Source organism: Mustela putorius, unplaced genomic scaffold, assembly GCF_011764305.1.
Source record: "Mustela putorius furo isolate JIRA1106 unplaced genomic scaffold, ASM1176430v1.1 tig00003972_pilon_pilon_pilon, whole genome shotgun sequence".
NCBI classification, from domain to species: Eukaryota; Metazoa; Chordata; class Mammalia; order Carnivora; family Mustelidae; genus Mustela; species Mustela putorius.
Window position 1 is genome coordinate 26,331,252 of NW_025422115.1, and position 21,005 is coordinate 26,352,256.

Sequence of the window (21,005 nt, forward strand, 5' to 3'; positions counted from 1 at the left end):
CTGCCTCTCTGCCTACTTGGGATCTCTTGTCAGGTGGATAAATAAAATCTTAAAAAAAAAAAAAAAAAAAAAGATGCTTAACCAACTGAGTCACCGAGGTGCCCCACATGGTCTTCATGTATTAATATTCAAATATTCTGTGGGTAAGAATCTGTGGGGCCTTGTGAGATCAGGAATCTGATGTGGACCCAGCCCTGAAGGGCTTTGCAATTCCATTTGTTGAGGAAGACAAGGTATTGCTCTACCCAAGGGACTTGTGTGAGGTGAGCTCTGAGAGCCTGGAGGGTGGCAGCAAGTGGTGGGGTGGGTCGGAGCAAGGGCACTGCTGGGAGGAGCTGCTGTTGGAGAGGAGCAGCACCTCCTTCTCCCAAGCGCCAGTTCCCTTGTCTCCGGGTGAGGATAATGAGTCGGCCTCTCCTGATCAAGGAGCGTGGACAGCACAGGGGCTGACGACAGCCACGGCCGGCATTCACAGGTACCTTTTCTGTCTTCCTTTCTCGGAACAGGTTGGTTTGCTTATTCAAAAACACACCTGTGGGGCACCTGGGTGGCTCAGTGGGTTAAGCCTCTGCCTTCGGCTCAGGTCGTGATCTCAGGGTCCTGGGATCGAGTCCCGCATCGGGTTCTCTGCTCAGCAGGGGGTCTGCTCCCCACCCCCACCCCCCGCCTGCCTCTCTGCCTGCTTGTGATCTCTGTCAAATAAATAAAATCTTTAAAAATAAATAAATATACATTTTTAAAAAGATTTTATTTCTTTATTTGACAGACAGAGATCACAAGTAGGCAGAGAGGCAGAGAGAGAGAAGGAGGCAGCAGGCTCCCCGCCGAGCAGAGAATCCAATGGGGACTCCATCCCAGGATCCTGAGATCATGACCTGAGCCGAAGGCAGAGACTTATCCCACTGAGCCACCCAGGCGCCCCATAAATAAACATTTTTTAAAAAAAACTTTATTTGACTTGAGCAAGAGAGAGCACAAGCGGGGGAGAGGCAGAGGGAGAGGAAGAAGCCAGCTTACCGCCGAGGAAGGAGCCAACTCAGGGCTCTATTCCAGGACCCCCAGATCATGATCTGAGCCGAAGGCAGACGCTTAACCAAGCCCCCCAAGCGCCCCCTTTGTATACATTAAAAAAAAAAAAACCATTTTATTTGTTTATTTGACAGAGAAGGAACACAAGCAAGGGGAGTGAGAGAGGGAGAAGCAGGCTTCCCACTGAGCAGAGAACCTGATGTGGGGCTCAATCTCAGGACTCTGGGATAATGACCTGAGCTGCAGGCAGATGTTTAACCCACTGAGACACACAGGCACCCCCTTTGTATACATTTTTAATAACTATAGCGTTCCAGGGACGCCTGCATGGCTCTGTCGGTTAAGCAGCTGACTCGATTTTGATTGGGTCATTATTCAGGGTCACGAGATAGAGCTCCAGGTCAGGCTCTGCACTGGGCATGGAACCTGCTTAGGATTATCCCCCTCTCTCTGACCCTCCCCGCCCTTCTCTCTCCCTCTACAAAATGATTTTTTTAAAAACCCACAAAACTATACTGTTGCATTTGCGTGTGCTTACTTGTATAGTTGGGCAGGTTTTTGTTTTCACTATTATAAGAAACACCATCAAGAGCATAAACCTTTTTCTGTATCTGGGAACATTTTCTTAGGGAGGATATCCCTAAAGTGGAACCACTAGGTCAAGGTGGGGTTGGGGGAGACTCGTTAAGGCCTGGCTTGCAGGCTGAAGACTGCTTCAGTCTGGTCCTGGTACCAGGTCCGTCTTATTCTCTCCTTCCGCCTGTGACTCCGGCCTGGGATCCTTCATCCTCTTGAGTGTGCAGTATTAATCTGGCCTTTTCTTACCGCCTGCTTGGTGTCCTCACCGCCGGACACCTCCTGAGCTCTGCCACCGGCAGCCAGCCTGACGGCAGGGAGGGGTAGGAAGAGGGCCGAGGTAGCGAGGGGTCAGGCTTGTTGGCAGAGAGCCTGGGTTTTCCCCCGGTGTCTTGGGAAGCCCTGGACGTCACCAGTTTCTCGAAGAGCACGGCCAGGGGCAGGAGTGGAAGCGAGGAGGCAGAGGCGCCGACGAAAGACGTGTTCGGGTGCGTTCTGGACGGAAACTGGACACGCCCGCGGGGCCGACTCCGGGCCGGCCCCGGGTCAGCGGCAGCCCCGCTTCCCGTTACAGGGAGTGACCGCGAAAGGGGCGGGCAGGCAGCCCTCCCAGGTGGCCGACGGGGTGCGCCCCGTCCCGCCCGGGTAGGGCGCGAGGCTTGTCCACGCCGCTGTGGGGAGGCGGTTCGGGACGGCGGTCGGATGGCGGGGCGGGGAGGGAAGTCCTGTCCCGGAGCTCCCGGGACGCGCAGACGCCGGTCCCTCACGGTGGTCCGAGGAAGGGGGGCGTCGGCCTCGGGTCCCTTCCCGCCTGGCCAGGGCAGCTCCCTGTGATCAGCCTTACTACGGCGCTGAGCAAGCCCGGCGGCAGCGCGAGGCCCCGCGCGCCTGCCCTCCCGGGGATCCCCGCCGCACCCGGCCGCCCCGGCGGGAGGCTCCGCCCCGCCCCTCGGCCCCGCCCCTGCCGGGCGGGAGGCTCTTCCGGCTCCGCGGAGCGAGCTCCGCCCACTGCTCCCGGGACTTCCGTTCCCGGGCTGTCACTTGGGGCTCCGCCCCCGGGCTGTCGTTCGAGGCTCCTCCCACGGAAGGCGTTGCGGGGCCTCCGCGGCTGTCAGTTTCAGCCCCGCCCCGTGTGGGCGGGGCCTCCTTCACCCCCGCCCCCGAGCCCAGCGCTCCGGGAGCGTGCGCGGCCTGCCGCGTCCGCGGCTCCGACCGCGGAGCCCACGTTCTTCCGGGGGCGCGCGCGGCCGTGCGGGTGCGTGCGTGAGCGTGCGTGAGCGTGCGCGCCCCCGCCGCCTGTGCCGGTGCTGCTCCCGCGCCCTCTGCCGCCGCAGCCGCCGCCGCTCGGGGTCCCCGAGACGCAGCCCCGGCTGAGGAGCGCGTCGGCCGGCTGCCCAGCAGCGCCGCGGAGCTGAGGAGCGGAGCCGCGGGACCGGCGGGCGGGCGGGCGGGCGGACAGGTGAGCTCGCGGCGGGCCCCGCGGGCCTCCGGTCGGGCCGGGGCGGGCCGCGCGGGCCGCCGGGTCTGCGGGGGGCGCGGGGTGAGGGCCGGGGGCGCCGCGGGGCGGGGGCACCGCGGGGCGGCGCGCCGGCGGCCGGAAATGGCGGCGACCCTCCCTCCGGGCCGCGGGGTGGGGGTGGGGGGCGGCCCGCAGGGCGGGGGCCGGCGGGGGCGGGGGCTTCGCGGAGCGCGGGCGGTGGCGGCGGGGCCGGGTGGACGCTGCGACCCGGAGGGGGGTCGGGCGGGAAGGCGCGCTCCCCCCCCCCCGCCGCCGCGGTCCCGGGCCCGCGCGAGCCTCGGTCAGGGGCGACCCGAGGGGTCTGTGCGGGCCGAGCGGCCTGGAGCGGGTCGGGGCACGGCCTCCCGCAGCGGCGTGCGTTCCCCTGTGGGTGGGCAGGTGGGGCCGCATCCCGGGGGCGGGGGTCTCACGGGGGGCGCCGAGCTCCCTCGGTCCCTCCCCCATTCTGCCGGATCGCGGCCCGCGCGCGGCCTTCCCTCCGCCCCCCTGTCCCCGTGACCGACCCGGGGTCTTCTCCTTCCCGGGGGCGCGGCTGGTCCCGGGTCCCTGGGGTGCAGCGCGGGGAACGGGGCTGTTCCTTCACGCGTCCGGAGGAGTCGTCCGGGCCGCAGGAGCCCTGTTTCTCCGGCCGCTTCGCCCCGTGGGCCTCGAGGGGACAGTGGGAGGGGCCGGCCTGGGGAGGGGCCGGGGGCAGGCCCGGGACGGGTGTCGCGCTTGGTTCCGCGGCGTCCTCCAGGCCCAGGAAGCCGAGTTCCCGCTTGGCTCGGACGGGGGTGTTCAACCCGCCGGTCGCGGCCCGGCGCTCCTGCGTTGCGCTAGCGCTGGACACCTTTGTCCTCAACTAGCTGCCCGTCGAGACGGACGTCCCAGCGCCAGAGATGCCGGCGCCGCGCCCTTCCCGCCGCTGCCCACCCGCGAACCCCTAGCCCGGCCTCCGGCCACTTTCCGTGGCTTTCGTGCTTCTTCCCCGTGAAGTGTCCTGCCGAGTTCAGGACGGAGCAGTGTCCGGGGCTGAAATCGGAAGCCGGACTTAAGGGCGTTGGGGACTTCATCATTCGGGGTGCGCCGCGCTCCTTCCACCTGTGTCAGGGTCCTGGGGCTCAGGGCAGCTCCTGATGGCGCGTGGCCAAAGCAACAGCTCCGGGAGCTGGTTCTGGCTGGCTGACTGTGGGGCTGATCCGTGTGATCCAGATGGCCTTGTCCCCCCAGCGGTCACTGTGGATGGTCGTTGTGGACCAGCACAGCACTGCCGGGGACATGCGTGTGGCAGGACCCTCAGAGGCCAGCCGCCTTGGCCCTGGAGTAAGCAGAGCACCGGGGCTTGTGTGGGGAGCAGACGCTCCGGCAGGCGTGTGGTGGATGCTCTGATCCTTGCCGAGGATCCCGTGTGGCCTCTGGGATGCCTGTCAGGCCTCTCCCACCCCTGCCACCAGCCTCCTACCTTTGGCCCTCTGACTCACCCTCCCCTGCCTCCGCAGCCTTCTTGCTGGTCTCTTGGCGAACTCTCCGCCCTCCCGTTGGCCGGAACACTCACTTCCTCATCCTCACACTCCGTGAAGCCAGGCCCTCCGTGACTCCGTGACTTCCCTGCATCCTCCCGTTTCCCGTCTCCCTTTCCTCCCCGATTTTCCTGCCGCGCTTGGTTATTCTGACCATGTTTACTCTTACTGTGAGATGGGTCCGTGGGGAGGCTGCTCTGTGTAAAGAGCTGGTGCTGGCACATACCCAGGAAACACTTGTTGAAGCAATGCTGGGCTGAGCCCGGTGACCACGGGGCGCTCAGTGGCTGGTCACCGGGAAGTCGTTGTGAGTGCGCACGGAGGCCCTGGGTTCTGAGGGAAGTGTGGCAAGCACCTGCCCTTTGGGAAAGGACAGCCAGGTAAACCGTCAGAGAGCTGCCCGAGAGGACCCCCGAAATCTTTTTTGCAACTTCTAATTTGAATTATTTCAAAATAATTTAAATTACTTCAAATTAGATTCTTTCAAAATATTTTTAAATTTTTTAAAAAGATTTTATTTATTTGACAGAGAGCACGAGCACAAGCGGGGGAGCAGCAGGCAGAGAGAGAGGGAGAAGCAAGCTTCCGCTGAGCGGAGAGCCTGATGCGGGGCTCGATCCCAGAGACCTTGACCTGAGCTGAAGGCAGAGGCTTTAACCCACGGAGCCACCCAGGCGCCCCTCAAAATAAGTTTTTAAAGTCAGATCTGGTAATAATGCTTCTAGAAATTTAGTCTTTGGTTCCTCTCTTCCCTCTCCTCCCGTACTCACCGCCCTCCACACCCCCCACCGGCAGAAGAACCCCACATGCTAGTCTTAATACTTGGTGACATTTGTTGATTAAGTGGATTGAGATGGAGTAATCTGTAAGAAGAACGCTGCGGGGTGAGCCTCAGCCCGAGACTCCTTGCTGTGAGGCTCTGCAGCAGCAGCTGAGTCCTGCCTTGTGAACTGAGGGGCTCTGCAACCCTTCTTATGCCCCTGTTAACGCAGAATGAGGGGGTTCTCTTCTTTCTAAGGGGGCGTTCCTTTTTTTTACATTTATTTATTTATTTATTTGACAGACAGAGATCACAAGCAGGCAGAGAGGCAGGCAGAGAGAGAGGAGGAAGCAGGCTCCCCACTGAGCAGAGAGCCCAACTCGGGGCTCCATGGGACCCTGAGACCATGACCTGAGCCCAAGGCAGAGGCTTAACCTGAGCCACCCAGGCGCCCCTAAGGGGGGTTGTATGAATTAAGGTGCTGTAGAGATTGAAAGGGTGCTGTGTGTGTCTGAACCATTCTTGTTCTGGAGTCTTTCTGGCACGTGGGGGCACCGTGCTCAGCAGGGACCTACCCTGGAGACCAGCGCCTTGCTCAGGAACGGGAAAATTGAGGCCTTCTGTGCCAGTTACTGACAGACCGCCTACCTGCCACCACCACGGGGCACCCTAACATGCACCCCTGCTGGACGGTGCCTCTTTAGAGCCTAAACGTGAGCGGCTCACAGTGGCCCCGGGGTGCAGTGGAGGGTCAGTAGGTGTTTGTTGGGTAACAGCTAAATTGCAGTCGACTTGGGGGGTCGTGATAAGACAGAATTTTGTCGGGGCCCTTCAGTCGGTGAAGCGTCTGCCTTTAGCTCGGGTCATGATTCTGGGGTCCCGGGATTGAGTCCCGAATTTGGCTCACAGTCCGCGGGGAGCCTGCTGCTTCCTCCCCCTGCCGCCTCTCTCCCTGCTCGTGCGCACGCAAGCGTTCTCTCTGTTTCTGTCAAGTAAATAAGTAAAATCCTAGAAAAAAGAATTTTGTCTAAGGTGGGAGTTGCTCCTAAAGTCGGAGTACGGTGAGCGTGGTGCACACAGATGGGAGCACCCCTGAAAAATCCCTTAACTTCCCTGCAGCTCTGGGCTTCGCAGTGCCGCAGGCAAACAGTGGCGCACCCAGCTAGGCAGCCAGTTTTCCAGTAAAGAGACAGACCCCCGTGTCTTCTGGGGGCTGGTGTCCAGCTCCGTGACCAGTCTTTGCACAAGTGGCGAGGAGGCTCTTAGCTCAGTGGTGCGCTCGTGAGTCCCTGGGCACTTTGTGAGCAGCGGTTCGAGCTACAGCATTCCTCAGATGACGCCTTCGGTGCTCTGACTGGGTCGTTAGATCGGAGCCTCCTGTGCTCTAGATGTCCCCCCGTGGGTGGGCAGAGTCTGTGCTGGACTTTCCTCCTGAAGATGTAAGACTAGGGCTCACACGACAGGGGCCTCACTAAAGTGGGGGGTCACGGTACCTGCCCTGCCTGCCTTCTGGGGGAGTAGGCGGTGATAAGTGGAAAGGTGTCTCCTCAGCTCCTCCCTAATTATACGTGACAGCGGTGCTGGAAAATGGGAGCAGTTCTCTTTTATGAAAATGCTGCTCCTCGTTTACGAGCGCGAGAATGCGCCTCTCCTGTCCCGACACCAGGGCTGCCTCTCAAATAGTGACCTCTTAGTCTGAAGAGGATTAGCCGCTGGTCGGTCACCGGTAGCTGGGAAGATTTGAGGATTAGATTGCCAGACAGCCTTCAGTTTAGATTTTGTCTCTCATCGTGCCCTGCATTGATTTTGTTTGAGAACACGGGACGTTTGCAGGCATATTGGTTAACACTGAAGCTGCAGAAAGGTGTATAGCTTCTCTCTCTCTGAAGAGAGGACGGAGTGAGGCCAGGTGTGGGAGGTCATCCAGTATGCCGTCTCCATCTGTTTCCTCTCTCTCTCTCGAAAGGTCTGTGTGTGCGGCACTGGGTGACTCGTTCAGTTGAACATTGGACTCTTGATTTCGGCTTAGGTCAGGTCATGATCTCAGGGTCCTGGCATAGAGCCCCACGTCAGACTCCTCTCTCTCATCCATGAGTCTGCTGGGGATTCTCTGAGAGAGAATCAGTCTTTAAAAAAACAAAACGGGGGCGCCTGGGTGGCTCAGTGGTTAAGCCTCTGCCTTCAGCTCAGGTCATGATCTCAGGGTCCTGGGATCGAGCCCCGCATCGGGCTCTCTGCTCGGCGGGGAGCCTGCTTCCCCCTCTCTCTCTGCTGCCTGCCTCTCTGCCTACTTGTGATCTCTGTCTGTCAGATAAATAAATAAAATCTTAAAAAAAACAAAACAAAACACACTTATTCATTTGTTTTTTAGGGAGAGACAGAGTGTGCAGAGGGGAGGGGCAGAGAGAGAGAGAGAGAATCCTTTTTTTTTTTTTTTTTAAAGATTTTATTTATTTGTTTGACAGAGAGAGACAGCAAGAGAGGGAACACAAGCAAGCAGGGGGAGCAGGAGAGGGGGAAGCAGGCTCCCTGCCGAGCAGGGAGCTCAATGCGGGACTCCATCCCAGAACCCTGGGACCATAACCTGAGCCGAAGGCAGAGGCTTAAGGACTGAGCCACCCAGGCGCCCCAAGAGAGAGAGAATTGTTGAGCAGACTTTCCACCGAGCACAGAGCCCAGTGTGGGGCTCCATCCCAGGACCTCAGGATCATTACCTGAGCTGAAACTAAGACTCAGATGCTTAACCAGCTGAACCTCCCGGACACCCCTTCCTTTTTAAGGACTAAACCGTATACGTTAAAATTCATTTCATTCCAAAATCAGTCTGTATTGTTCATGTATCCGTAGAAATTTTTTTTAAAACTTAGTTCTGGGGGTTCTTGGCTGGCTCGGTTGCGTGTCTGCCTTTGTCTCAGGTCATGATCCTGGGGTCCTGGGATCGACACCTGTATTAGGGGTCCCTGTTCAGCAGGGGATCTGCTTCTTCCTCTCACTCTCACTCTGTGTGCTCTCTCTCTCTCTCTCTCTCAAATGAATAAATAAAATCTTTAAAAAATGAAAATAAAAAAAACAACTGAGTCTTTGGCAGAAACCCAACTAATATTTTTAAATTATATGGTACGTTATGAGTGACTGGTGAATATTCCTTGAATCTGGATGAGTGTGATTGAACCTTACTTGTCATCATGGGCTATTTGTAATTTTATTATCTTTTTAACTTTTCTACATTGAATGTGTATCACCAGCAAATATGGTGGTTGGATGAAATGTTCAGTCAGTGTCTCCGTTGCTATGTTCTGGGAAGTTCTATGCCAAATGGCTATAAAGTTGCAGTCCTGGGAGTCAGAGGATTGGAACCTGACTTGCACCCCCATCAGCTGTGCCCGATGCTGGCTGTCTCTGGGACAGTGTCTCTGCTGCTGCCTCTTCGTGTCCCAGCGTGGTGTGGTGTAGTGAAACCTCCAGAACCCAAATCTCCTGTCCGTCTTGTAACTTTGCATTGGTTCAGGGGCTGGGGGCTGGGTTCAGTCGGTCCTGGTAGAATGGCGAGGAGGGGGCTGGAAGCGCGGAGCCCCGGCTTGCAGGCCCTGGGCGGAGAGGCTGGGCTTGGCAGAGCAGGCCTGCGCTGTCCCCTGCCTACTGTGGGAGGGGATTAGCCCAGAGCAAATGTTTGGTTTTTGGCTAGGCGAGTCCCACTGAATCTTTCTTATTAAATAGAGGTGTCTTGGGGCACCTGGGTGGCTCAGTTGCTGGCCCCTGTGCCTTGGGCTCAGGTCATGATATCAGGGTTCTGGGATCGAACCCTACATTGGGCTCCCTCCCCGGTGGGAAGCCTGCTGCTCCCTCTCCCACTGCTTGTTCCCTCAGTCTCTCTCTGTCAAATAAATCAGTAAAATCTTAATAAATAGTGTCCTTGGTGAGAAGGTATTTCTCTAAGATAAATAATGAAAAGTTTCTAGGTCAAAGAGTACAGACTTTGTAACTTTTGACATATGTTACAGAGTTTATATTCTCTGGGACAGTGTGTGTCTTCCTCTTCACTCATATGAGATCTTAAGGTTTTATGTTTTGGTGCTCAGTAAGCTATTGCTATAGGATTCGATAACAGTATCTCAGTTTTTGTTTTTGTTTTTCTTTTTTTTTTGGCCAGTTGCAATAAATTGTGCTGTGTTAAGAACTTAGTTTTAAATAAAATGAGTTTAGTTATAAAAGACCTTTTAAAAATTATGTAATTTTTTGATTTTCAAATTTAATTTTTTAATTTTTAAAAATTATGTAATTTAAAAATTATGTAAAAGCAATCAATATCTGTTTTTTAACTTAAAAAGCAGTTGTGTTCTGGCTAAAGATTTTTGCTGGGTGTATTTATCTTGTACTTTGAATCTTGAGGCTCTTCACATCTAAATCTAAAGTTCAGAATTTTCAAAAAATATATTTATTTGTTTGACAGACAGAGATCACAGATAGGCAGAGAGGCAGGCAGAGGGAGAGGAAGAAGCCCCGCTGAGCAGAGAGCCTGATGCGGGGCTCGATCCCAGAACCCTGGGATCATGACCTGAGCCGAAGGCAGAGGCTTTAACCCACGGAGCCACCCAGGCGCCCCTAAAGTTCAGAATTTTTAAATGGAATCCAGTGGTCCAGTTTTATTTTGAGATGAAAATAGAAAGTCTACAACTTAAGTGTGACTGTTATCTATAAAGTTTTTCTTAACCTGTCTGAGCAAAGTTGGTACTGAAACAGTACGTTTTCTTGTGGGATTCACTTAGCGGCTCCCTTGTTCCCAAACGGCCAGTCACAAACCCTCTGTGAACAGGCCAGTTCACTGAAGGCACAGCAGCCGCAGTTCCCAGGACAGCCTTGCAAGGCAGCTGTTGCCAAATTTTATAGATAAGGAAACCGACAGTTACGCGTGTTCTCTAGTGTAAGGTGTGCTATTGAAGACGGAGCACAAAAGATACCGTCACAAGCTAAAATAACATACACAGTTTACACCTCTTGTTTTTTTATTTTTTGAAAGATTTTATTTATTTATTTGACCGAGAGACAGCAAGAGCAGGAACACAAGCAGGGGGAGTGGGAGAGGAAAAGCAGGCCTCCCCCCGATGGAGCTCGATCCCAGGACCATGGGTTCATGACCTGAGCCGAAGGCAGATGCTCAGCGACTGAGCCCCCAAGGTGTCCCGTGGTTTACACCTTTTAAACTGCTGTTTCTGATGTGTGTTCTGTTGCACCCCTGCCTGGTTGGTAAGGCTGGTGTGTGTCTTCCCACACTTGTCTCACCTGCCTCTGCTTTTTCTTTCAGAAAAATGTACCCATGGAGGGACATCTGGGTGGCTTAGTGGGTTACACGTCTGCCTTCAGGTGGGGTCAGGTCCTGCATTGGGCTCCCCGCCTGGAGGGGAGCTTGATTCTACCTGCTGCTCCCTACTCTTCCTCCCTCTCTTGCTCTCTTGCTCTCAAATAAATAAAATCTTAATTTTTTGTTTTTAACCCATGGAACACGTAACTGTAACATCCAAGGGGACCCTTGACAGCCGGTAGGTCAGTCTGTCCAGCCAGCTGTTCACGTCATCCTGTCCTCACGCAGGCCAGTGGATTGCAATGCAAAAAGGTATTAATGGCACGGGCGTACTCTTGAACCTGTGGCAGTTTAGGAGAAATAAGCAAACCTTTATAAGTGCCTATAACTTAAACCTTTTACTTGTGACGTATTTTAAGCTCCTCACAGAGTCGTGGAGGGGAGGTATAGTTTGCTCCCCTCCTGGTCTGCATTCAGCACACGCAGCAGTGCAGTGTCGCATTGCATCTGCCCCTTCCTTGGAGAAAAACTTAGTGGTCTTCTACCTTCCGAGTGGAATGTCACAGAAGATAGTAAGGAATCTTGAAATAGACCTATGATTTTATTAATGATGTTTTTAGAATATAATATTCCTCAAGATTAAAAAAATGATGTAATAAACTGGTCGCAGTCACAGCGCTTTGCAGGGCAGTTAGGGGTAAGCCTGTCAATAAGCCAGACCCACGTGCTCCGCGCAGTAGCGGGTAGTGGCCTGTGGACTTGGTCCTGACTTCTCCCTAGGATAACGGTCCCTCTGAGGGACATCTCACCTTGGTGGCGGTCACAGGTGCAGCACAGCAACAGTTCAGTACAGCCTCGCCTAATTCAATGGCCCCCTCCCCCTGCCAAAGCCTTGAAGACAGGTCTTCCATGTATGTTTTAAATGTTTATTAGTTTATTTGTCAGAGAGACAGAGCACAAGCAGGGGGAGCGGTAGGCAGAGGGAGAAGCAGACGCCCCACTGAGCAGAGAGCCTGTTGCCGGGCTCAACCCGGGGCCCCAGGATCATGCATGACCTGAGCCGAAGGCAGGCGCTTAACCCACTGAGCCCCCCAGGCGTCCCCGGTTTTCTGTATATGTATATATTTTTTAATTTATTTATCTGAGAAAGAGAGGATAAGAGAGCAGCAGGGAGCCTGATGCAGGGCTTGATTCCAGGACCTGGGATCGTGACCTGAGCCCAAGGCAGATGCTTCATGGAAGGAGCCACCCAAGTGCGCCGCCCATAATCCGCCTGGCCCCACCCCGCCAGGGTTTCTCTAATTTTAAAAGGCAGATTAATAACATGGATTTTTTTTTTTTTTAAAGTTTAAGACGTAAAAAGAAAACACCTTTTACATCCAGTGTGCTCCATGGTGAGGAGCCTCGACGTGAGGCTCGATCTCACAACCCTGAGATCACAGGCTGAGCCGAGATCAGGACCTGGGCGCTCAGCGACTCAGCCACTTAGGCGCCCCAACAGCATCGTAAACTTTGTCTGTATATGTGTTTGTTTTTGTTAAAAGTATAGTAAAGACTTTTAATGTGGTACGCTATCCAGGTGAGGCTTAATGCCCAAGGAGGTAAGTTCTTTGTGCTTTGGGTAGGGACAGAGTGCTCCCATTTGTGAAGCAGGTAACTGAGAATCAAGTTTTACAGTGCTTGGGGGTCAGACTTGGATTTGAATGGCAACCCCACCAGTCCCCGGCAATGACCTCGAGCAGACTCCTCGGTGTTTCTGAGCCTCCGTCTTCTCTTCTGCAGATCAGAGGACTGTTACTGGGCACCGGCACCATTGCAAGCACGTCACACGGGCTCGGTCGCAGACATACCAACTAGACTGTTTCCATTTCCGTTGGACAGAGGGGAGGTGGAGATACTGAGTAGCTCCTCCTGGTTACTGAGCCCGTGAGCGGCTCAGCTGAGTTCCAGCCCAGTCAGGTGACCTCAGAGCTGCCCCCCCACCACCTGGTGGACCACATGCCGGTCCGGCCGACTTCTGGTGATGTCTAGGACATGTGTGCCTCTAGCTGCACATGGGAGGCACCTGAAGTGGTGGCCGCCGGGTTGGTATTAGAGCCGTGACCACAGGTTCTGCCAGTTGTACCGGCCCTCTGTTTCAACGTATGCGCGTGTATTTTGGCCTCTGACATCAGGCCATCTCTCTGGGGCCACCAGCACCGTGTACCTGGTTTCAGGCTAGCTTTGTCAGGGTAGCTTGATTCTGGTCACGGCTGCAGGAAGGGGCCATTCTGAAGCCATGTCCGTCTTACGTCATCCAAGGCTGGCCATTTTGCCAGGGGACATTCACACTGAGAAGTAGGGATCACAGTGCTGGGAAGTCCTGCTGTTTCCGGCAGGTGTGTCGGGGGTGGTTCTCTTGGAGACACAGAAGGCATTGGGTCTCCTCTGTGTTTTATGAACTCTCACCCCCCGGCTTTAGGAAGCTCTTCTAGCAGGCGTTCGCTTGGTTGCCCGTCGCTCTCGGCCCTTTCTGCCGTGATACAAAGGACGTCTGCTCCTCCAGCTCTGCATGCTGATTCCGACACCCAGTTTGCAGGGAGCCTGGTGCTTCCCCGTGTGGACGAGTACCTGTGGCTTTTCTGTCCCGAGATTTTAGGTGTTGTGAGCTTAAAACATCAACAACCAACATCCTAATGCTTTTATGAGAAATATTTTATGAGAAATATTTTGTCTCCCACTGTCTAGTTTCGTGTTTAGATTTGGGAATATGTTAAGGTTTTCTGGAAACTTTTGGTCTTAAGTATTGGTTCTGTCCTAGAGTCGTTTTTCCCCACCGTGTGCGTGGAGGGGGACGTGCTGTCTGCAGGGTCGCAGGGTGGGAATCTCGTGCTCTGGGTGCAGGACTTGAGCTTGGTTCAGGCTGTCCTTGCCCAGCGGGATTAGAGACTCTTAGTGCCGCGCAGCTGTCCTATTGCACAGCCTCACTTTGTGTCGCCCAGATTCATTTCCCTGTCGTCCACATGTCTGAGGACGAGTGGGCAGGACCGGAGGGCAGGGTCTGAAGCGGCATGCATTTGTTAGAGGACAGGTGCTCTCCCAGTCAGTCCACGGGTAACCTGCTTTCTGAGGAATACTTTTTTAGAGGATGTCCAGTTTTTACTCATTTAGTTGTTCATTCATTTTTTAATCTCCTATTTTATTTATTTAATCCACATGTTTATTGTGATTTTGCTGAACTTCTGATCTCCTTTTTTTTTTTTTTAGTTTTTTTTTTCTTCCACAGGCGCCCAGGGGGTTCCCACCTGCCCCCCCCACACACCGAGGGACGCGGGGCCCATGCACACGCACGGCCCGACGGGGCTGCCGGGTAGCCCCCTCCCGACAGCCGCGCAAAGACCATGGCGTGGCACAGCGACCCCGGCCCGGGGTGCGGTGGGCGGTGGATTGACGACCTTTTCCTTTTAACTTACTGTTAAGCATCAGTTAACTAAAGAAAATCCTTACTTGGTTTCTGGACACAGTTATTTCCAGTAAAAGTAATCTAACACCCATTTACTGAATGCCCGCCTGGACTTGGGACAGTCGCTCCGTCTGTAAGTTCGAAGGTCTTTGGGGGGAGCTAGGCGTGTTCTTGCGTCTTGGCAGCTGTCAGTTTGGGAAACCCAGGTTCTGTGCAGGCGTGTGGCCCTGAGCTGAGTCTTTTCTGTTCTTCCTGAGACACCTGTCTGCCGCGGCGCGTGGCCGTCCGTGCTGTTGCTCCCTCTCCCGTCGTTCGTGAGGGTGGGGTGCTCCGTTCAGTGTAGGAGCGCCCGGACAAGCTAAGTGGGGGCTTGCTGTGGGTGCGCACTGCTCTTCCTTCTTGCGTCTCCGGTTTCAACCCCTTCCCTCTCTGTGCTTTGAGGGTTGTGGGAGGTGGCCTTGAAGAAGTGACCGGTTCACTCTTGTATTCGCTTTCTTTCAAGGCTCAGCTTTTGTTGCTTTTAATTCTTCTCAGAATTAAGGAGGAGAGGGGCACCTGGGTGGCTCAAGTCTCTGCCTTCAACTCAGGTCGTGATCCCAGGGTCCTGGGATCGAGCCCCGCATCGGTCTCTCTGCTCAGCGGGGAGCCTGCCCCCCGCCCTCCTCTCTGCCTGCTTGTGATCTCTGTCTGTCAAATAAATAAATAAAATCTTAAAAAAAGAATGAAGGAGGAGAGGTAAAATCTTCTGGGGTTCCTGTATTTCCAGTGACTTTAGGACTTCTTTACACTGGAGATTCATTTTTAGCCAGGAGTAAAGAGAGAAGACCCGTGACATTGGCATCATCTGTTGACTCTTGTTTAGAATTTGACTGTATTAGTGGGGTTGGTGCCAGTTCTGTTCTGCAGTATACTGATTTTTTTCCTTTCAGAATAGATAACAAATTCAGAGTCAGACATGCAGACTCGTGGTTTTCTGAGCTGTTTTGGGTTACTGAGTCTGTCCCGGCACTGGCTTTGAGGTCCCTTGCCTGAGGCAGGCGCCCCCGGACCCGCCCGCTCTTTCAGTGTTCTTTGGCAGGTACTGCTGGTTCATCACAGATCTGAGAGGGAAATCCCTGGTCTTTGGAACATCCATTCTATTTTTTTCTTTCATTTAAGATGTTATTTATTTGAGAGAGGGAAAGTGCGAGCCTGCGCGTGTTTGGGGCGGGGAGTGGGGCAGAGGAAGAGGGTTAGGCAGACCCCACGGGGCTGAATCACTCCCTGAGCTGAAGCCCAGAGTTGTACGCTCGACTGACTGAGCCACCCAGGCGCCCCTGTTGTATTTCATTGCTTAGGGTTTTTATTTTTAGCAGTTTTTCTTCTGTACAGTTACCTCAAGAGCGCATGGGGCAAGGCAGCAGTACCTTCCCAGACTTCACCCTTCCTTCCCAGAGAGGTTTGCGGGTGGTCGCCCACTACTCCTGGACTGTGTTCTGCCCCGTTGCCCGATGCGTCCCCTCACGAATCGCCTGCACCTTCCATCCCGACCAAGGCCGCAGCACCTTTGCCTCCTGTCCCCACTCTTGGCAGTCCCTGCGCGCTCCTGTCCCCGCGCGCTCCCGTCCCCGCGCGCTCCCCGTTCCTGTGCTCTCGGTTGGCTTTTTTTTTTTTTTTTAACAGTATTAACCTTTTTCTTGGTTTCTGTATTTTGAGATGCCCGTTGTGTTGTGCATTATCTTTGTGGCCTGGCATTTCCATTTGGGCACTCTGTCTTCCTGCCTCTGGCCAGACAGTGGCTCCGGAGGTTGCCTGTCCAGCCACGATCCTGGTTTGACCCACAGTAGACAGGCCGGAGGGTGCTCCTGGCACCATAGAGGCCTCTGCATCTGGGAGGAAAACCCCAGAGACTGAGAAAGGAGCCTGTGGCGCGGCTTCATACTTCTTCATGCCTTCATTGCTGAACCACAGCACCTGGCTTGCAGGCCACGAAGCCTGGGTCTGGGGACACGCGGGGCAGACCGTCGACATGCGGAGGAGGTGTGGCTCACAGTACCTGCGGTGGCTTTTCCAGGCCTCCTTGCTCTCATACCAGATGCTGGTATTAAGACACACTTGTTTTCAAGGCCATTATCTAATGACGTGTGTGGAAATACCAAAGAATTTGTAGCTTTCGTGAAGTGAGGCTGCCTCAGATCATCGTGGAGGTCTTCGATGCAGGATGCTGAGAATGGCAGAAAGCAGAGAGCTCCCTAGGTGGACCTCCCACGCGGGATGCGCGATTTTACATGCCAGGAGGCACCCTGCAGGGGAAAGACAGGCCGTTTGTGGGGGAGGGGGAGGGCTTTCTGGGACTTGGGGCTCTGGGTGAAGCGGTCTTTGTCTCCTGCCATGCCGTGGTAACCCCAGGTGAAGCAGACTCCTTGTGGGTGAAGGCCTTTAGAAGAAAGTGCGGGAGAATTTACTTTTGGCTTTGGGATAGAGAAGTACCTTTGAACAAAAGCAAAAAAAGGGGAACATTAGTGGCACCTGGGTGGCTCAGTGGGTTAAACCTCTGCGTTTGGCTCAGGTCATGGTCCCAGCGTCCTGGGATCGAGCCGCGTAGGGCTCTCTGCTCCGCGGGGAGCCTGCTTCCCTGCCTCTCTCCTTGCCTCTCTGCCTGCTTGTGGTCTCTGTCTGTCAAATAAATGAATAAATAAAATCTTTAAAAAAGGGGGGGGGACATCATGAGTTTGCAAAGATTTGTTATATTCGGTTATGTAAAATTGGGAATTTGTGAGCTCTGTTGCACAAGAGTGTGCATAGGTTAACACTGAGTGTGCACTGAAAAACGGTTTTAAGGTGGTAGGTTTTGGTTTTTACTGCACTGGGAAAAATTAAGAACTCGTGTTCATCAAAAGACACCATAATAAATGAAAAGATCTGTGAACTAGGAGAAGATTTTTGTTGGTGTTTGTAGCCAGTAAAGGACTGGTGTCCGGGAGAGAAGTCCTGTAGCCCCTTGGGCACCGACCACAGTCGCAGTGCCTGCGGGCAGACAGAAAGCAATGCTCACCGCTCCCCACACCGGGCTGAGGACTCGGCCGAGCAGGGCACCGTTCTGCCTGGCGCCCGCTGCTGCGCGTCCCTCAGGGGCGGGGGGCAGTGGCTGGTAGGGTGCTGGGTGGTGCGTCCTCTGGGGGCAGGTGGCGCGCCTCTCCCAGTAGAGACTGCCGGTTCCCTGGGAGCCCAAGTTCCACTTTTAGGTTTACTCCCGGTAGCAGTTCTTCCTAAATGGTTGTGGTGAAGGACCAGTTTCTTTAATTTCCAGTCTGTCAAAGACTGATAATACTTTGGTAAACTACAATGAAAATGACTAACTAGAAAAATAAGTGACAAACAAAACATAAAATACAAGCCCAGATTTTTTTCTTCTCTTTTATTTTTTAAAATGAACATAAAATAAACATGACTCCCCCTTTTCAGGTGTACAGTTCTCTGAGTTTAATACGTAGAGATTTGTGGAGCCCTTACCCTGCTCTGGACGTCGAGCAGGAGTCAGCAGGAGTCAGCCTCCTGCACTCAGCAGACTGGCCGTTGGCGTCACCTGAGTTGCGTACAGACCGCTTTGGTCCTTTTCATTAGAAACTTCCCGGCTCTTTTCCTGGGGCGGCCGCCCCATTTCACATCCCAGCCGCGTGACCGTTCTGGTCCCCGCTGACCCTCATCTGCCCTCGGTGTGGTCCGGTCAGTTTTTTAGCCATTCTCATAGGTGTGTAGCGATACTGTAGTTGGTTGTTTTTTTTAAAGATTTTATTTATTTGACAGGCAGAGAGAGAGGAGGAAGCAGGCTGCCCGCCGAGCAGAGAGCTGGACGCAGGACTCGATCCCAGGACCCCGAGATCATGACCTCTGCCAAAGGCAGCGGCTTAACCCACTGAGCCACCCAGGGGCCCGTGATACTGTTGTTCTAATTTGCTTTTCCCAAATGAACAAAGATGTGGAGTTTTGTTTCCTGTGCTTTAGTTGGTGTTACCGTAACGGTGTGCGAACGCTTGCTGTGAAGCTCTGCTAGTCTAACTACACCCGAGCCGGCCGGCGTTAGCCTAAAATATCTTGCACAGCGGGAATTGCTCAGGGGTGTTCAGAGCAGCATTGCGATAGCAAACCCTGGGAGTGTCCCCAGCATCCTTCAGTGGAAGAAGGCATTGATAAGTTGTGGTCTGTTTACAAACCGGAGTCTCTCCAGACCGGAAACGGCGTTCGGCTACATCCAGCAGCCTGGGTGTGACCTACAGACATGCTGAGTTTCAGAAGCAAGTCCTATAAGGTTGTATTTAGGGTTAGGCCATTTTTATAAGTTCAAGAAGTTAAAACTAAATAATGTTTAGGGAGAAACATATGAGGTAATACTTCTAGAGCAAGAGAATCATAAACATTAAGTCAGGATAAGGTACACAGGAAGCTTCGAGATTGCTGGTAATTTTCAAGGCTTCAGTTTGAAGGATAGGGTTGTGGTGTTTATCACTCTGCATTGTAAGTTCTATATTCCCAGGCGCCTGGGGGGCTCAGTTGGCGAAGCAGCTCAGGCCTTGATCTCAGGGTCATGAGTTCAAGCCCCACATTGGGCTCCACACCCGGCGCGCAGCCAACGTCAAATACAATGTAGGTGTGTGTGTTCCATGTGTTCCATTCTGTGTGTCATGTACTCCATAAAAAATGCTTACCACAAAAATAGCTTCCCTCTTAAAATGTTTTCAGATATGTCCTTCCAACGTCTCCCCAAACGGTAGGTCGGCTCAGCAGCAGCTTCTAAATGTGTGCTGAGGCCACATCTGGGAACGCAGGAGTCCGAGTACTTGGCTGTTTTCCCTGAAGGTCTCTAAGTCTTCTGAGGAGCACGGACAGCACCTGTGCGGGATAGGGTTTTTGTCTCTTTGTGTATCTTGTTCACTGATGAATCTCCAGCTTGGAGAACGGAGCGTGGCGCGCGGCCGGGGCTCTGTCAACAGCAGTGGAACAAGCGAGCAACACAGACGCACGCTCCTGGCCCGGGATGGCTCCCCAGGATGCGACCGGGCTCTGCTGTTTGTGCCGGGGAGTGGCCAGGAAAGGGTCCCCGAGTCAGGGCGATCTCCCCAGGGCTCCGTGGTCCAGGTGGGAGTAATCCACGTGGCAGGAAGCGGGGCAGGGTGTTCCTTTGTCTGTTTGTTTTAGATTCTGATGTCTTTATCTTTAACTCAAGCACACAAGAGAATCTAATCTTTTCCTTTTATATTAATATATCGTGTATTATTTGTCACAGGCGTACTGGTCTGTGATCGTCAGGCTTACACACTTCGCAGCACTCACCCCAGCCCATGCCCTCCCCCGTGTCCGTCACCAGCCACCCTCTCCCTCCCCCACCTCCCTGCAGCCCTCAGTTTGTTTTGTGAGACTGAGAGTCTCTTACAGTTGGTCTCCCTCCCGATCCCATCTTGGTTCATTTTTTCCCTCCCTTCCCCACGGCCCCCGCCCCGCCTCTCAGATTCCTCATATGATAATTGTCTTTCTCTGACTGACTGACTTCACTCAGCCTAATACCCTCTTGTTCCAGCCACATCGCAACGGCAAGGTTTGGGGTTTTGTTCTTTTTGATGGCTGCGTAGTATTCCATTGTGTGTGTCGCGCACATCATCCCTATCCACTCATCTGCTGATGGACGTCTAGGTTGTGTCTGTAGTTTGGCTGTTGTGGACGTTGTGAAGCAGGGCCTTGTTTTAGGAGAGCGCAGGTGTTCATGTGTGACCGTCCTATGTTGGCCTAGGACAGGTGGTCCTGCCAGTCACGTCCCGAGGCCCAGTGGACATGGTGGTGGGAAGATGCTGGTGGCGGGCAGGGCCTGTGTCCTAAAGAGCCCTGAAGGGCAGGTCAGGGAGCTGGGTTTTGGTGCTGCAGCCTGTTGGGAGGGTCTGAGGAGGACCTGAGGGGTGTGGTGAGGGGGGCAGACTGCGCGGCAGTGCGGAAGGACAGACTGAGGAGGGGCAAACCCCGTGTCTCCCAGAAATCCCTTCCTCCTACTGGGTTTCTGCCTCTTGTCCCTGGCAGCCTCTCGCCATGTTAGAGCTCCCTGCTCGTGTGTGTATATGCCTTCTGGTCTGCCCAGCCCTGGCGCTCCCGCCAGCAGCACAAACCAGGATGCACTACAAGGAGGCAAAATGTGCCCCTCAGTTTGTTTTTAAAGACGGGACGTTACTAAAGAAGGCCCGGCCCAGAGCCTGTGGTTTGACCTTCCCGGGGTGGGAACTGGGGGCAGACCTCTGACAGCAGCTCCTGGATTACAGCAAGTGCTGTGCAGGGAGGCCTGGCTGCTCTCTGGACCTTGACTCTGGGTCTCAGGGATGCCTTGAAACAAGTAGGAACAGGTTTAGGGAGAACGACATGATGCATGTTGCTTCAGAGAGCAGATGGTGAACTCCCCCGTCATCACCCCAAGGAAATACAGAGACATCTGAAGGGACTGAGCCCAGGGAGCACTGCTCACCATGTCGGCAGAGCTGGGACGTTGCTGGCAATGCTTCGTGGCTTCTGGCATGGCTTCGGCTGTGGAGCTGCCTGCCTGTGGCACCAGGGGCCAGGGAGAGGGAAGCAGGGGATACGTGGCAAGAAACTGGCAACCCTTGCTGGGGGCGCAAGCGTCAGCAGATGCCGAACCACTGTTCATTTTTCAGTTTGTAGGGCGCAGGGTCACGTGCTTCTGGTGGTCTGTGTTTCCTGCAGGGAGAAGTGTCCGTTCCTTCTCATCACTGACGCACCTCTGCTCTTTACAGAAAACATGGACAAGGAAGTATTAAGGCAGTAACTGTTTCCAGAAGTTGAATTTTGTGATTAAAAAACCCCACAAAACTTCATGGTTTCTTTCTCTAACAGTTTTCTGCCGTATG

The 21,005-nt window shown here is 54.1% G+C and overlaps 1 protein-coding gene across 2 annotated transcripts in view; it reads left to right on the forward strand.

The window, feature by feature from the left end:
- Positions 1 to 2,786: 2,786 nt before the first annotated feature.
- DNAJC5 (DnaJ heat shock protein family (Hsp40) member C5) overlaps positions 2,787 to 21,005 on the forward strand; it is a 39,329-nt gene continuing 21,110 nt past the window's right edge. For both annotated transcript variants that reach the window (XM_045070781.1, XM_045070783.1), the window contains exon 1: positions 2,787 to 3,064. The gene's annotated coding sequence lies outside the window, so the exon portion shown is untranslated. The remainder of the gene's footprint in view (positions 3,065 to 21,005) is intronic.